Source organism: Bacillus rossius, chromosome 6 (genome assembly GCF_032445375.1).
Source record: "Bacillus rossius redtenbacheri isolate Brsri chromosome 6, Brsri_v3, whole genome shotgun sequence".
NCBI classification, from domain to species: domain Eukaryota; kingdom Metazoa; phylum Arthropoda; class Insecta; order Phasmatodea; family Bacillidae; genus Bacillus; species Bacillus rossius.
Window position 1 is genome coordinate 34,338,939 of NC_086334.1, and position 18,040 is coordinate 34,356,978.

The window sequence follows — 18,040 nt, forward strand, 5'->3', positions numbered from 1 at the left end:
AACAATCTTCAGAGTTGGCCCTCCTTAAAAATAAGCTTTGTGAGGCGTTACTACAGAGCTCGGTAAATTCGAAAATGACTGGTGATAAGTAACCCGAAAAATACCATTTGGTTCTGGCAAAACATTAATTCAAACAGATCTTCGCTCTGATGCACTTTAATGTAAAAAAGAATATATTACCAAAGCTGTTGCTGACCATAGGAAAATTTCTATAAATAACATTTGGTGCAACCACATTTTCTACATTTTCTACTTTTTTTTAAATGTTTTCTCTTTATTTAAATTATTGAATTTTGTAAAATTGTGTAAAAGTTATGAGTTTTTACAGGTTCATATAAATCTTTAATCTCACTACATTTTATTTGAAAATAAAAGGGGGAGGGGGCAATTTTTTATGGTATTGCAGTGTTTCAATTTTTAGTTAGTCTACATCTTTTGTTGCACTTCATGCCAGTATTAAAGCATGGAAGAACACTTTTTCCTGATTTTACACAACAAATTCACAAAATTCTGTCTGTGTCTCAATATGGATTTCAAAGCTGCAGTTAAGGCCAGGCTTTATCCTAACTCAGCCTGGCTGCGGGATAGGTTATTTACATGCAAAATAAACATCTGCGCGATTTCTACAATTTTTGGGATAGTTATTTGAAACAAAACCCAATATCTAGTTTTAAAGAGCTTATAAGTGCTTTTATTTTACAAAGTAGCAGAGATTTCAGGCTATTCATTTAATGACCTTAACAGCCAAAGTAAACTATTGACTGAGTTGAACTCTTTAAAAAAGTCAGAGAGACTGAAACTCCATTTAAAAAAAAAACCACTGCAAGATTTTTTGTAATAAAAAGATTGAGGACGAGAGGTTCCAGCACATGGTAGAGAGTTGTTTGAGATTGGGGGGGAAGCAGTGGAGAGAGGATGACTTGTAAGATGGCGAAGGCAGGCTGCAGTGTTGCCAGCTCCTTCCTGGAAGGTCACCCACCCATCGCAGCTGTGTGCGAGGGGGACCCAAATGACTCAAGCTTTGCGCCCATGGCACAGTCGTTCATTTACAGCTTAAGGCTGAATTACCATTCAACTTTTGTCGAGAGGTTCTGGATTCAAACATTGTATAAGCATACTTATGTATGGCTTAATTTTACATGTTGCCTACAGATCAATGTACTGGCAATAAAGTGGTGGTGTCAACATGCCTAAATACTGCAAATGTAAATTATTAATCACCCCAACAAAAAAAGAATATTTTTTATACATTTATACATACAGAAACTTTATACATACATTTTATATATATACATTTTATATATATATATTTTATATATATATATATAAATTTCGATCGCGATGCATTAACCTTCGCACTCAAAGCTCGCCGCTTGCCCTCCCCTATCGCTCGCCAAGGGGTCACTCGCCCTCTTCACATCACTTCTTTCACGTCTCGCACTCACTTGCCAGTGTCTTCACCAACCTCTTGCCACTCATTTGCAGGAGGCCGGCGACGTCTTATATACTTTCGAAGTTCCGGCCTAAAAAGGTCTCGTAGCCCTCCGTAATGTCACATCAGAAGCTCCAAGAGCGATGGCGGATAGTTATGCCACTTCACGCAGACGTGCCGAATACTCGAGAGACAGGAAGACAAGCTCCGCTCCTAATCGGATTACCTCAAGAGGGACGGACGCGGACTCAAGATGAGCTCAGCCAATCAGAGGCGCAAATTTTACTCCTCAAACTAAGAATTTTTTTCAAATTGGCTCGTGTAACCGACAGGCCACTTGGCCAAACGAAAGCCGCGTAATATTAAACTGCTTCTTGAGCGACGTCTGCTCTGCGTAGGCGTGAGCGTTGTGCGTTGTGCGTTGTGCGTTGTGCGTTGTGCGTTGTGCGTTGTGCGTTGTGCGTTGTGCGTGGGCGTGGCCTGCGTGACGTCAGGCACGTCTCTGGTTGAGGTGTCGCGGTCTCTCGTTTCGTGTGCACTTCCGAAATATGGTTCCGGGAGGTGGGGCCTCCCCTGGACCTCTCGCTGGCCAGTGCGCCGGGCCGACTGGCCTGCCTCGTTGCGTCGCCTCTAGTATCCACGTAACAATATTTTTTTTTTTAAATAAGCATTTAACTGATATATAACAAATTAGTAACAGATTCATGCACATATAATGTCCGTAACTTACGAAAAAAAAAGGTACTCGTAATAGAGTAAATATTGTTAATCAAATGAACATTTTTTATATTACATTTATTCATTGACAAAATAAATTTAAGACATGTTTAGCTGACTAATACCATTCATAAAGGCCAGTAGCGGATCCAGAGGGGGGGCTAAGGGGCTCAAGCCCCTCCCCCCCCCCCCAAAAGCATCTGGGTCCACTATTGTTTTAGTGTTTGCCTCGATAAAGCCTAGCCTCAGCTGGGTCAAGCCCCTCCCAAACCAAAATCCTGGATCCCCCACTGATAAAGGCCAAACATATCCATCCGAACAGCTCTAGTATACCACAAGTGCACGTAAATTATGCGGAGTAGCAAGTACGGGGTCTTGAATTCGGACACGTCCCGACACCTGCTCGTCTTTGCAGGCGAGGAGGCCACAGAGTTAAGTAAAGGAGACAGGGATCGTCGTGCAAGGCCACGTGGTCGCGCTCAAGGTTGCAAGTCCAAAGCTGTGATCGTTCGACCCCCAAACATTCGAAGGGGCCGAGTTCAGTTCACGAGAAGTGGGTCCACAGTAAACAAACAAGCCTCTTCCCGTAACCTTCGGCCACTCCGCAGTCTCTCGAGATAAGGCAGCTGCACGCTGGACCTTGGCCCCAGAGCGGGTCGCCTCGTCAGCTGGCGTGGCGCGTGTAATGCCCACGTACCGGTGAGAAACATGACGCGACACTACCAAGATCTTTGATCCTTGTATGCAAAGAGAACGCCAGATTTGAAACGATACCAGAGTTCGGAATAATACGTAACTTGTTTAATTCAAACCTGACGGAACAGAGAAATGATTTCGAACCAACTAAAAATACTACGCAAAAAAAATGGTTAAACACTGCAATTTTTCAGAACCGACCTTATTTTCTCCTACCAAAGACGTATTCAGGTCAAAACGGAAAATAAAAGGGAGGGGGCATTTTTCTGCGTATAATAACAATAATAGAACTATATTTTTTATAAGAAATCCTACGGTTGCATCCCTCGAAACTTATCGCTGATGACGCAGTGTCTATTTCATTATAAGTAGGCTTGCCCTAACTTCTCCGAGCCAAACCGGGACAGGGGATGTCAGGGGCGGGGGGGGGGGGGGGGGGACACCCCTCGGGGAAAAATTATGTTAAAAATTAAACCTTGAAATTCCCATAAAGATAAACACATTTTTCGGACAACTGTTTTGTATTATGTTTTACATTAAAATTATATACATTATAATTAGTATTAGTATGTTAATAAAACAAAAAAAAAGTTATTTCCCCATTACAAAAAGTTCATACAATTGGCTTGAATGTAATTATTTTAACATGTACTTTTTACTTTTAATTAGTTCATAAAAGTCTGAGCAATGGGGATGCAAATTTACTTTGCATGTTAACAAAAAAAATCCCTGTCGTCTCCCCAAAACGTTGTTCATTAATGAAAACTTTTCTTTCTACAATTGCCGATGTACCTGGCAAACAAAACACATATATTCTAAAACCCTGCCAAGATTTGGAAAGTTGACACCTTGAACAGAGAAGTGATTAAAGAGCTGCGTATATTGGCTGGTAACCGGTTTTCATTTTTTAAATACATTTTTTGGCTGTTAATTGCCGCTGACCGGGACACGGACAAAACCGGCTTGGACACCGGGACAACAGCTTCAAACCGGGACTGTCCCGGTCAAACCGGGACGTATGGCAAGCCTAATTATAAGTTTCTTTCAGAGTCGGGAATTATTTTTGTACGTACCGCGCTTTCCTTAAACATTCACCACTATTAAGTCCCCTCCCGGATAATCTGGGTTCTCACTGTTGGTTCTTCCCCCCCCCCCCCTTTCTCAAGAACACAGTTCATTCAAATTTACCACGTTCAAAATGTTGTGAAATACCAAAATCCGCTGCGATTTCAATTTTTTTTTTTCAGTCACTTTTTCCACTTCGATGATAGCCTTTTTCCCCTGTCAATTTCGCACGCGCAAGTTCAGACAGCGACACGGCCTACCTACGTCTGCTATGATTACTATGAACGTAACAAGAGATTTGACAACACAACAGGAAGGTATCACAAAGCTAGACTGATTTCACAAGTTACGGTTGAGACAGCACATTAAGGTCTGATCCGAGAAAGCTGGCAGCCTGAAAAGGTGAAAACTGTCGCCCTGCTGTACGTATGTATCGAGCAAGAGCTGAGAACAGAGGAACAATGAAGGGGTTAGGTCATTACCCCACTCGCTGCCTGACTATTGGCAGCGCAGTACAAAGGGGCGACGTGTTTTTACACGTTTGCTGCCGGTGAGCTTCATTTCTTTGTTACAAAACCAGTCTCCGAACTGTAAAGTCCCCTTTCCTCCTCTATTTAATGGGGATATGTATATGTAGCCTCCGAAAAAAATTCGCATATATACGTTTTGGGCATTCACTTCGAAATAACCAAACGGAACTTCCAATTATTGAATATTGTTGTTGCATGTTGATTGAATAGGAAATTCAAGAGTTCAGCAAATATTTTTCTAACAAACCCGTTTTCGAAACACAGATTTCTAATTCGACTGGTTCTACTTGGAATAGTCATCCCGGAATTGATAAAATTTACAGTTTTAAAAAAAAAACAGTATTTTAACACAAACTGTTGTAAGTTTCTTAAAATAAAGTTTTTTAATGGACGGAAATTTTAATTTAAAGAAAATGGCTTTACTTCTCTTAATACAATATTTTAAAATATTGAATTACAACTAATCACTACCGCTCAATGAATACATAAGGCATACCCGGAATAGAAGTCATCATTTCAGGATTTAACTTACTGATTGTATCTACTGATAGTGAAGAGTTTCCTGCGTAATCGAAAATGCGATCTAGACAACCGATAGTACAACTGAGAGTAATCCTAAGACAAGTAGTTTATCTGTAGTCTGTGATATTGTTTATCTGTCGTCTGTGATCAGGCGAGCTTTTCGGATTTCACAAACATCACGCAATTTCTGCCCCTTTTTTTATAACCCAGGATCGTGAACAAAGAAATCTGAAGCTTTTGGTAAGATTTAATTGATGCTGTTCGTACCTCGCCAAAGAAGTGATTCCATTTTCGGAGGTAAATTATTTAAATCACTATTGCTAATGTATATTGCGTCATTTACCACATGTACATACATACAATTGGATACGAGATACGGAACTTTTACTAATGATAAATTCTATTAATTTATTCATTAAACACTTCTCTCACCATTTGGCCAAATCCACAAAATCACGTTATATCAAGATTTTCGATCATCGTGTGGACATCACGATTTTCGATCATCGTGTGGACATCACGATTTTCGATCATCGTGTGGACATCACGATTTTCGATCATCGTGTGGACATCAAGATTTTCGATTATCGTGTGGATATCAAGATTTTCGATAATCGTGTGGACATCAAGATTTTCGATCATCGCTTAGACATGAAGATTTTCCACTGAATATAATGCATGTTTCGAAGAAAATGTGCGCCTCCTTAATCATAAAAAAGTTTCAGAAAAAATCACCAAACAGAACCCTGAAAAATGTCAGGCCCTTCTAGGGGCATGGGACGAACCAAAGTTGATGGGCCCACCCCTTCTTGTTATATCTCGATACAAATCTGAAAGCACGTTTGTAAAACACGGACACATTACCCTCTATTCACATTAAGGTATCGCTTTGTTGGCAGATGCTTCAATCAACGTTCATACTAATAGCACGGAGGGTGGGGAAATATTGCCGTTAAGGGACCCACCTAGTCAGGGGTGTATGTGTGTAGTGAGGCGGTTGATACGTGCGACGCTCGCTGGTGCTTCTAGAGCGGTATAGCCTCTAAGCACAAGGCTCTGAACTGGAGCGCAGTCTTCTCGTCGTCTCAGGGTAACTGTGAAATTTGAAAGGTGACCGTAACATTATATGGCGGATAAAAGATAAAGGTTTAATGCAAGGCCCTTGAGTGCTTTCAAGAATCTGTAACGGTTGTTTTAGGCCTAAAAATTACTCTGAAAACACGCGTTTTAACCATTTTAACTCTTCTAAAAATACAGTTTAAAAACTTAATCCGAAATCCAAAGTACTTTTCAGGCCTCAGCGAATACTTAAATACTTTTCGTAAAGAGACCCCACTCGGATATCTTGAGTAGTTTTCAAATCGCGTTTTTCCCTGACGCTCTGCACGCCGTGTCCAAGTAGTAAAATGTATTACACTTCAAACAATTTTTATCTAAAAAAAAAATTATATGTTCTCCGTTATTGTTACAAATATTGCTGTATATTATGGATACTTTTTTTTTTTTCAAATAAAATATTTTATATCAATCTGGAATAATGTAGCTTTATAATTTTTTTGAGATCTGTCTAGTTTTTTGAGTGTTGTGCTGTTACATGACTATCCCGTACTCAGAAAATGTTTTGTTTTTATTTTAAATAACATTTTTATATAATTATTATCATTTGTTTACGTTTTCATGTTTATGCTCTATTGTTGGTTATTGGGCGTATCTACGAGTGCTACACTCTATGGCGTAGCCCGAGTGACATTGAAGCCTCAATTGACAAGACCCCTCTAGGGAACTAATGACTTAAACGGCAAATTGAACTTTTTGCACGTAATTTGTATAAGAGAATTTTCATTGTTGAAAATTAACGTTTTAAATTTGAGACATTTTAGTATCTTAAGATGTATTGTTGAATGTCTGTATTTTGTTTTGATGTGTTAATTACATCAACGATCTTTGTGTCTCGGCCAATGGGAGGCCGAGTTGCTTAAGTTAAGCGTCTTTAAGAAAGTTAAGAAAAAAGTTTGGAATGGCTACATTGCAATCCCCTTGAAAATCGAATTATCCAACTAGCTAAATAGGTCATCCAGTTGAAAGGATGTTTTTAATCGCCGTCTAAACATAAATAGATGTGATTTATACAGGGCACATCCTACATGATGTGTATTTAGGTGTGAAATTAACGTGAGTAAAACCTACTCGTTATGCTACATTGAAAGGACCGTTTTCTGCCTAAAACGTAATTTAATCCAGCCAAACACGTACATAAACATTTTTGTGTCGAACAAATTAAAGCCCAAAAGTGACAAACATTTTTAAGCCAATTACTATTCTGTTTTACACATTCCTAGTTCTAACCCAGAAGTGAAATGAGACGGAGTTCTCATTATGTTCTATCCTCCCTACACACTGAATTCAGCCGAGGTACACTAATTTAAATTAACTGTCAACGATAACAAAATATATTTTGATACACTATCTTCGATCTAAGAGTGAGAGCAACGGACATAATAAATTAAATTAATGAACTTTTGTTATTTTTGTCATGTGTGCAACATATCTCCTGTTTGTTTGAGAAACATAAGAGTATACCACTGGTCAAGCCAAATAAAATATATATTTATTTATTTTATTGAAGATTATTTGTTTAAACCTATTTTATTATTATTTCACAGTATATATGTTGTCAACAACCCTAAATGTTTTTCACTCTTGTACAAATACTAGATCTGCAGTGTTATTTTTTTTTCTCTTATGTATTCCACTACACTTGTTCTATCTTGATAACAAAATTAAGGTTTACATAAGAGTGGCGCCCAGAACCAATTCTAAAATTCAAAGAGTCTCTACTGGACAGTGGGACCATACTAAGGAGTAGATTTGTGCAAACGCCTACTCATAACACAGCAGTACATATAAATATTCATATTTATTCAGGGTATAATTCACAGTATTGTGTTGTAATAACTCAAGAGTGTTCACCAACGTGGTTTCTTATTGCCTACAGCAAACCATTATACATTACGACTCTAGGAGCCAATTCAGAGTAGTTATTCAGTGTACTTTCAACAAACTGTAACTTTCTTAACATTAAATGTAGATTTTAAAATATACTTATAACTCTGTATCCTGAAACATTTCACAGGTAAAACGTTTACAAAGACGCAAGTCGGGTATATTATACTATTTTAAGCAACGTTATGGTCGATGTCCGGTTGGAATTGGCATCGGGCGTGTTTCCTCTGGCGCGGGACTAGGCGGCCTGCGTCACGCGTTCTAAAGACGAGCAGACCTTGGAGCACACGAGCGAGGACAGGAGACAGACCTTGGGGCAGCTGCGAGTCACGTGCAGACGGTCTTGTTGTGAACCTCGCCCGGCCCGCGGCTTGCGCAACGGCCGGGGAAGTCAACCCGCCCCTTCATGTAGAAGGCTGCTACCATGTTAGCCCCATTATGTTACCAACCTCTAAATAAAGCACCAACCATTGCGATAAATATAAAGCTTTGTTCTTCGATAACCTAAAAATCATTATTTTGCATCTTTAAATATTGAATAGTTATAAAGCAATTTAATTTTAATGTATCGACATTATCACCTTTATTGTGAATACTAGCTAGTGTCCGGCAGGCGTTGCTATGCCTCTATCTCTATATCTCTCTCTCTATCTATCTATATCTCTCTATCTATCTATATCTCTCTATCAATCTATATCTCTCTATCTATCTATATCTCTCTATCTATCTATATCTCTCTATCTATCTATATCTCTCTATCTATCTATATCTCTCTATCTATCTATATCTCTCTATCTATCTATATCTCTCTATCTATCTATATCTCTCTATCTATCTATATCTCTCTATCTATCTATATCTCTCTATCTATCTATATCTCTCTATCTATCTATATCTCTCTATCTATCTATCTATATCTATCTATCTATATCTCTCTATCTATCTATATCCCTCTATCTCTATATCTCTCTATCTCTCTCTTTTTTTGAAGTAGGGTACACATAATCAAAGCATCTCTACCTCTATCTATATCTCTCTATCTCTATATCTCTCTATCTCTCTCTTTTTTTGAAGTAGGGTACACATAATCAAAGCATCTCTACCTCTATATATGTCCCTCTATGGATTTAACTATATATATATATATATATATATATATATATATATATATATATATATGTGTGTGTGTGTTTTTTTCTGTTTCTATCTCTACCTCAATCTGTCCCCCTAGCTTAGGGTGACCAAACGTCCCATAAAAACGGTATTGTCCCGTTTTTTAACGATCGTACACGGGGTCCCGAAAAAGTCTCCCGGGACGCCTAATTTACGTTGGGTTGATGATACACTTTTGTCGCGCCTCTCCTCGGGCCGTCTTCCCCTCTCCTCGTTTGAACTCGCCCATTCTGCAGGCGGCTATCCAACCGGAGTCAGACAAGTCAGTGTGGCTGTGGGTGTTTGTTTAGTGCATCTCATATTGTTATTAATTACTAATTATGCCCAAGCGTCAGTGCAAGTTTAAGGAGGAGTACTCTAAAGAATGGAAGTACATTAAAAAGGGAAGCTATGACAATGAAGCAGAGTGCACAGTTTGCAATACTGTTTTTAGTATTGCTCATGGTGGACGTTCAGATGTAAAACAACACATCGCATCATTGAAACATACGAACAGACTGAGTGTCCCAAGTAGTAGTAAGTCTCTTGAAAATTATTTTATAAAACACTATTCAAATGAAGAAACGAAAGTTAGAGCTGCTGAGTTAACTCAGGCCTTTCATACGATCAAGCACAACCACAGCTTCAGGTCAAATGACTGTATCAGTAAGTTAAACAGCGTTATGTTGCATCTAAGTTGCATCTAAGTTTAGCTCTGCCAGAAGAAAGCAGTCAGCTCTGATAACTGCTGTTTTAGCTCCATTCAGCTTGAAAACTAGTATTGAACAGATGAATAAATCCCCTTTTTATGGCATTTCAACTGATGCAAGTAATCACAAGGCTGTACAAATATTTCCTTTTGTGGTTCAGTTTTTTGACATAAATGAAGGGATACAGTCAAAGTTATTGAAAGTTGCTTCTTTGCCGTGTGAAACATCAGGTGAGATATCTAGTTTCTGCTTAAATTGCATTGATGAGTTCAAGTTAAATAAGAACAGTTGCATTGCATTTTGTTGTGATAATACAAATACAAATTTTGGTGGTTTGAACAGAGAGGGACAAAACAACGTATTTAAAAAATTAAAAACTACTTTACATGGTGGTATTGAAGGCATGGGTTGCCCTGCACATATATTACATAACTCCATTTGTACAGCAGCAGATAGATTAATCTGGAACATCGAAGGTATTATTGTCAAACTCTTCTCTTATTTTTATAAATACACAAAGCGAACAGAGAGGCTAAAAGAATTTTGTGAAATGGTCGACGTCGAATATGGCACTATTTTAGCACATTCAAAAACTCGTTGGCTGTCTTTGATGCTTGCAACAGAACGAATTTTAAAAATGTTTGATGCTCTAAAGGATTTCTTTTTAAACGAGAAAAAAGCTCCAAACATTTTGTTAACATTTTTTAATAATCCTTTAAGTGAGGCATACCTATGGTTTGTCCATAGCCAATTCAATTTTTTTTTCAGCAAGGAATTGAAAAGATTGAAGGAAATACAAAAAGTGTTATCGAAGTTAATGATATATTGAAATCTACTCTCACAGCTTTGACCAGAAGAAAAGAGGAACAGTTCTTATTATTTAATGTAAAATCCATTCTTAGCGTGGCAGTATTATGCAACAAGAACAAAACGAAATTAACTTCAGAATTGAAGTTAATGACTTTTATGAAATCTGCATACAGTATCTTGAAAAATGGAGTGTACCATTCTCTACTTTCTCAAAGTTTAAATGGATGCTTTTCAAAGAGATCCCCAGTTGGGAAAAAATTGAAGAAACTATTTGTTACTTCAATGAAAAAAGCATTGACATAAATGATACTTTGCTATTTGATCAACTGGCACCATTAGTGGATTTTGTAAGTGAAAAAAATTAAAGAATGGACTGATGAAGATGAAAAACCACCTCAGTGTCACGAAAAATGGGTTTGTTTTTTTAAAACGCATAGTAGGCCAGAACAGCACTCTGAATTTTTGAAGATATGCCAGTATGTGTTTGCGATCCCTGCCCATAATGGTAATACTGAAAGAATCTTTTGCCTATGAACATTCAATGGACGGATGAAAGGAAGAAGATGGGAGTGGATACCCTTTCTGCAATCTAGCAGGTACTCTACAATTTAAAAATGGACTGTTATAGATTTTACAACTGTATATTGGAAAAGGAGGTTTTAAAATTGGCTGGAACGAAATAAAAATATCCCCAATTGAAATCCTAAAGATTTTTAACATAACTTTGACTTACAATTTTAGTTATCTTGTTTAATTATGTTTTAAAGTATGTCACTTATAATAAATAAGTATTCACTGCAAAATTGTAGTTTTTATTAATTATACGCCTCACAATTTAAATTAAATTACATATTCATAGGTAAATTGAAAAAGATTTATAGGTCTCAAAGTAGCAAAAAAGAGCATGTTTCAATGATTACGTCTCGATGGAGGCACCTCGGACTCTTTAGCTGGAGGGTATCGCCCCCAAACCCTCCTTGGATGTGTCCCGTTTTTTCAAGTTTATGATTTAGTCACCCTACCCTAGCTCCATCTCTATATATCTCTCTGTTCATATTGAACACATATTTTTACCTATCAATATCTTTATACCTGTCACAGGTGTAACATAGGTATATAAAATACGCGCGTATTCGAATGCAACGTTGTGTCAAAATTTCAAAGCAATCGGTGAAGAATTTTCGGTGATTTAAGATTATAAAGATTTAAGATTAGGAACGAACATTTTTATCCACATAAATAAAAAAAATTCTAAGTGGTGGTCACACAGTTACACGCAATTTTGATTTTGGTTAAAAAAAATTTATAGTCTTACGGACGCGTAGATAACTTGAAAATTATATTTAATTCGTTTCGAAAATTGAACATTAGACCGAAAAAATGATGGGTGCGAGTCATAAACAAAAACCTCCCAGACACATAAAACTATTGATAAAAAACTATCCCAAAAAAATATATCAAAATGCCGCCCCGCATGGCCGTAAAAAATTTTTTTTACTAGCATGTGTTTTGACAAAAGGAAGACAAATGCAGTACTGCATATTAAAAAATGCTTAATTTCTTGCATATCATTTTACGGTTTTGTTTCCCAAATTTGTTTGGCTGAGGTTGGTACGTATACGGAGACCTGCTTACCAACCGCCCACCACGCCCAAAAAAGACTATCTAATAATGGAACTTTCGCCAACACGGAAGTGACGTGTGTCTTAGGCCGCCTTGCACAGTCGCGAAGTGAAGTATTATTCCATTTGATTAACCTGCCAAGTTTTTGCTCGAACTCCACTTGTCCGACACTTCTCCGTTGCTCTTAGCTTCAACCCAAACTATGGTGGACACACTATAATAATTTTTTTTTAACCGTCAAAAATTTTACGCGAACGATCAGAAACACTATTCTTTATCGGTACTCAAATTAACTTATTATTCACATATCTTAACTATACAAACATTATACGTCATTATAACATTGATAAAAAATTATGTTCCTAATCGAAACCTTGATCATTTTCGAAATAACCATTAAATAACCCATGTTCGATGCCGCACTCACGAGTCACGCACCAGCCCAAAAAAACACGACTACACTACAGCGGCTACAGTACCCTTGAGGGAGCAGTTAGCTTGTTTGCTTTTTTTTTTTTTTTTTTTTTTCCAATAGTTAAATGCTAAATCGAACATTGGGAAACTAAATAAAACTTTTCTAATGCTACTCTATGTTCCTTACATTTAAGACATCAAGTATTTTACTTATTTTCAGCTTAAGAAACTCTCAGTTATTACTTTTAAATACGAATATCAGGAATTTTTATTGGTTTTCATCATGTGTTGAACGTGCCGACTCACGGAAGACGACATGGCGTGTTGAAAGTGATCGCCGTGCTTGATGCAAGCAACCTCGTTCAGAAGTCTTGGGTTTTTTTTTTTATGTGCGTAAATCTGATATGCACTGTGTGCAATCCTATAAGGACAAAATAATAAACAACATGCAAATAACCATCTGCCATCGATGTATTAAATAACTAAATGTTTCAAAGCTTTAGAAATAAATTTGCGGGGCTGAAAGTCTATGCTAACTAAACAAAGAAAAAAGTCCCTAGTTTATCCACACATATTTGATTATTAACCGTATACTTACATATGTCAGCATTTATACATATGATTTATTAAATACATACGTACGTCATACTTGCCTTGCGACCCACTTACTGAAAATTAAAAGCATGACTTAATGGATTAAATGTTTGTCCAGTTTGCGATTACCAAAGTAGAGGGGGGAACTGTATATTAGTACTTTGTTTACTCTATATGCGTGGCTTCCAGAGTCCGATCTCCGCCGAGCTGATAGCGCGCAGGCTCGGTCGGTTCGTCGCACTGCTGTGACCCACTGACCGCGGCGAAAACCTTTACGGCTTGGCGCGGAAAGAGTACAGTCCCTGTCATATCGCTATGCCCTCGCGACGTCGAATTTCTCGGTCCCACCAGGTCGCGTTCCCTTTTCCTACAAGGTACAGCCCAGGGTCCGAAAATACGCATGGCACAGGTTTTTTTTTTTTTTTACTTAAACTATAGTCTATACCAGGGGCGCATATCCGTGGGTTTCGCAAGGCAGAGGGGTCGAATTGGGGGGGGGGGGGGCAGCGCGGCCCATGAGTTTTTCGCGTGGGCAAAGTCAAAGTCATCTCTGGATATGGTACTTGTAAGTTTTGTACTGCCCACAATTTGGCCTATACACATGCAATAAGCAGAAAACTTCAAAAAAATATATACAGAAAGTTATCCGCAAAACATAGTTTTGACGTGAAACCCATTTCACAGTCACAATTTTGAAAGCGCAAGCGGATTCCCCTTTGTTGGGTAATTCTTAATTCCAGAGGGATGACACCCCCCCCCCCCGGATCAACGCTCGTGGTCTATACAGTTAAGATAGGGAAGTAAGCCAAAGCATCAATCGCTGCCATGACTGGCCAATACCCCACATCATGCATTGCTACCCTGCCTGCATGGTTGAAAACCTGGATGATAAGGCGTATAGGCTTCAGCCTGACAAGCATTTAAGTCTTCTCTAACCCGGACCACTCAAACCAATACTCTTAATTCAAGTTATAATATTCGGGGAAAAATTTCATTTATTACCGCCAGCAGTTGTGATCACTGAACATCTCTTTATATCGCGGTGCTGCAGAGGGCAGTAAAGCGACTTCGTGTTTCTATGATTAAGTTTTCTATTATTAAGTTTTCATGGCAGAACTACATAATTGTCTTATTTGTCTTGGTGCCCAATCGTATCTTGGGGCGAGTTCAACTGGGTGAGTACTATAACTAAATTAACTACAAAATTGATTAAATGCACCGAAAAGTTGCAACATCTTCACAACATGGTACAACTTCAAAATCAGAAGAGTTTCAATATTTTAACAATACCGTTAATTTGTATTTTTCTCGAAACAGGATACTTGTATTTACGTAGTTGTAGTACTTTCCCCGCGATATAATTATGAACAGCACCAAGTATTCTGATAAAAGACACTGTTCAAGATAAGGTGAGACACTGACAAGTGCTTCAGCAAACATTCAGATTTTGACATCTCTATACTATGACGTAATAAATCACCTCAGACGTATATTAATATGTTGTTAATTATATAAGATTATTCACATGTCAAAGTCTAAATTTTCGCTAAAACACCTGTCAAAAATATAATTAAATTTTGAAAAGAGTGTACTAGAGTTGAAGTTGTTAGTCATTATTCAACATGTAGTTGTTATTCAATATGGTGTGGTATGTTGTCTTTTTTGTATCATGTTTGTATCGTGATGATGATTTGTTAATATGTCGTATTTGTTTTTATCAATTTGTATGTAATCTTTGTTATAATTTATATGTGAAATATTGACGTTCTCTATACCCAAATTGTATTACATACATGTATAGGGGTCAACAGAGAGATGTAATTAAATAAATAAATAAATAAAAGATGTTCCGTTATTTGTTTTAGATGGAGTCTTGAAACAATTATTTGCACTGAAAATTTTTGTATATCATTCGGTTTTGCTCCCAAAAAATCACACCGTTTTACCACCCATCTCTTGTGCACGAGTAGTGTTTTGAAAAGCCCATTGTTTAGATTAAGGGATAAACTACCTGTGCCTATTAAGTTCCCAATCTACATCACCGACTTAAAATGACTCATTATATAAAACCACCATTCAAACAGTTTTAAAAATCAAACAAAAATGTAAAACACATATTCATTACATATATTTTAGGCCCCTCTCGAATCACTTGTATGAAACACACCTAAGTTTATCCACACAAAGAGATTAAATAACACTGTTGGTTTTCAAATGCCGCTATGAATTACGTAGACTTGTCCATCATATTTCATTAGCCAAGTTATCGTAGGCTGCTATTTAAGAAATAAATTTTTGAAAGCGGCTTGAAGTACTGCAATAAACCACCTGTAACACTCGTCTATACTGATAATACATACCGTCGACAGTGATGAATTATAACCGACTAACAAGCTAATCCAACCCAATAAATCACCCGTGGAAACTGAAATATTGTTTTTATAATATCTTTGAATATACATATTCAAAGATAATATCTAGACGTTTTGATTTTATGTGTGCGTGCGCGTGTGTGCCCAGGTAGACGGGAACCTTAATAACACCGGCATACAAAAAAAATTAAATAGAATGTACATTTGACCGGACCTACCTACGGGTACGTATTTTGGTCCGCTGAATCCGAATTCGAGGTCAGTTTGACCCATACACCCTCGAAAATTCGAGAAAACTTCGAAAAACCGTAAAAGTGATGAAAATTGGCAGTTTTAATGATAAAAAAATGTTTTGGAACTAAACTAAGCGTGAATTTCATGTATTTCGATCCGCTGAATATGAATCGAAACTTTATTGAGACCACGAGCCATTTTAAATGTGAAAAAATCACTCAAAACTCTCGAAAATACAGGTACTTTGCAGTGGCGTGCCCAGGATTTTGCTCTGGGGGGGGGGGGGGTCAGGCAGAAGGCTAGGGCCTTTCCGGGGGGTCTGGGGGTATGGAATACCCCCCAGCTAGGCGGGGGATCCGGGGGTCCTCCCCCGGGAAAATTTGGAAAAATACGTGTTCAATATTGCTGATTTAGGCTATCTAAAAATACTGTTTAATTAAACATTTATGCTTGTGTCCTTGAATTTATTTTAATATCATACTAAATATTTATTTTTTCATTTTATGAATTTAATATTAAAATATTTTTAGCCCTGGGGGGGGGGGGGGTTCCGGTCCCGCTCGTCCCCCCCCCCCCCTAGGCACGCCCCTGGGTACTTGCTATTCGGAAACAAGGAAATATTCGACGCTGTACTGACAAAAAAAATCCTTGCTGAGCCCGGAGAACATGCACGGACGTAGCAGACGTGGGCTAGACCGTGCACAAAGACCGAGGGGGGGTGGCCCGCCGAATCAGCAGGCGGTCCCCGGGTATTGATCCCCCTGGAAGGTTTCAAGGGCGCTGCGAAGGTCGCCTAGGGAACCGGCTCGCCTGTGTCTGCTCCCCGCGGTCACTGCTGCCACTCGGATGCGCTGCTGCAGCCACCGTACACGTGGCAACGTTGAGAGACCACACCTCCTCGCACGTTCACGCCATGAGCGACGGACATGCCGGGTAGAGAATCAACACCTTATGAACGTTACGAAAGAACTACTTAAGAAAAACTTTTTTTTTTATTTCCAAGAAGTTGCTTGGCTTCTGGGTTCTAACCTCGACGAAACGGAGATTTCACCGAAGTTTCGGTAGACCTTGCAGGGCCATTTTCAAGGTAGCTGTTAGGCAACGCGAAAACCTACTACCCTTACTTTTCTCATCTCGTTTACACACAACATTGAGCTCATTTTCAATTGGCTAGCCTAAAACTCTACGATTCCGAGCCCTAATCAAGTGATTTAGTGTAAACACGGAGAACACGATACTCATTTGAGAAATTTATCCGCCGTTCACACAACATTGGAAGTGTGAAAAAGTGAGAGAAAGCTTGTCGCCTGGCCTCTGTTTCTCTCTCTCTCTCTCTCACACACACACACAAACACGCATACCCATATATATATAAAATTTACTTAATTTGAAGTACTTTTAACAGTGGTAGGTTTTTACTTCTTTGATGGCATGAAACATTTAATATCAAACTGTTTGTCTTACTCAGTTATAAAATAAGTTATGATTGAAAAAATTGGCATACGCGTTTACGTTAAGTATTCATAAAAGGATGACTCAGAATCCGATTGGAACTTTGCAGATTCATTATGAAAACATAAGTTTAAAACATATGATCCTTATAGCTTCCCAAGGCTTGTAAAAAAAATTATGTTTGAGCTAAACAATATTTTTAATCATTTAGAGGAAGTATTTAAGATAGAACAATGTATATTAGACAATGGTTGTCACACCCCAATTGTTACAATTAAACCATTTTACGACAGTAACAAGTGTTGCTGTGGTTCTTATATTATCGTGATGAACCTGCGACAAAGTTTGTAGGTCGAATCACTCTATAATTTGACAAAACCTTTTCCAAAAATTTTCATTATAAAATACTCTACTTATGCTACAAGCGGACAGACACAACAACACGCAGAAAAAATCGCGATCTTGATAGATGCGTCATTGGCAGTTTCGTGCTCTGCACAATGCCACTACAATACAGGAAACATACTATGAGTAATCCATCTAAGCAATCTAGGTCTGCCTATTGTGTCAACGGAAACAATGGTTTCGTAATTTTTGTTAACAAGATCACGGCGTGGATCAGGTGCTGTGTGTGTGTAGCGTGATTATACTTCTGAAGTTGAAAATATTGAGCAATTTTTTATACATTTAAGGCCAATATTAAATACTTATAAT

General features: G+C 38.1%; 1 protein-coding gene across 2 annotated transcripts in view; it reads right to left on the bottom strand.

The window, feature by feature from the left end:
• LOC134533020 (dicarboxylate carrier SLC25A8-like) overlaps positions 1-18,040 on the bottom strand; it is a 43,472-nt gene that overhangs the window by 12,487 nt on the left and 12,945 nt on the right. The gene's annotated exons all lie outside the window — the stretch shown is intronic.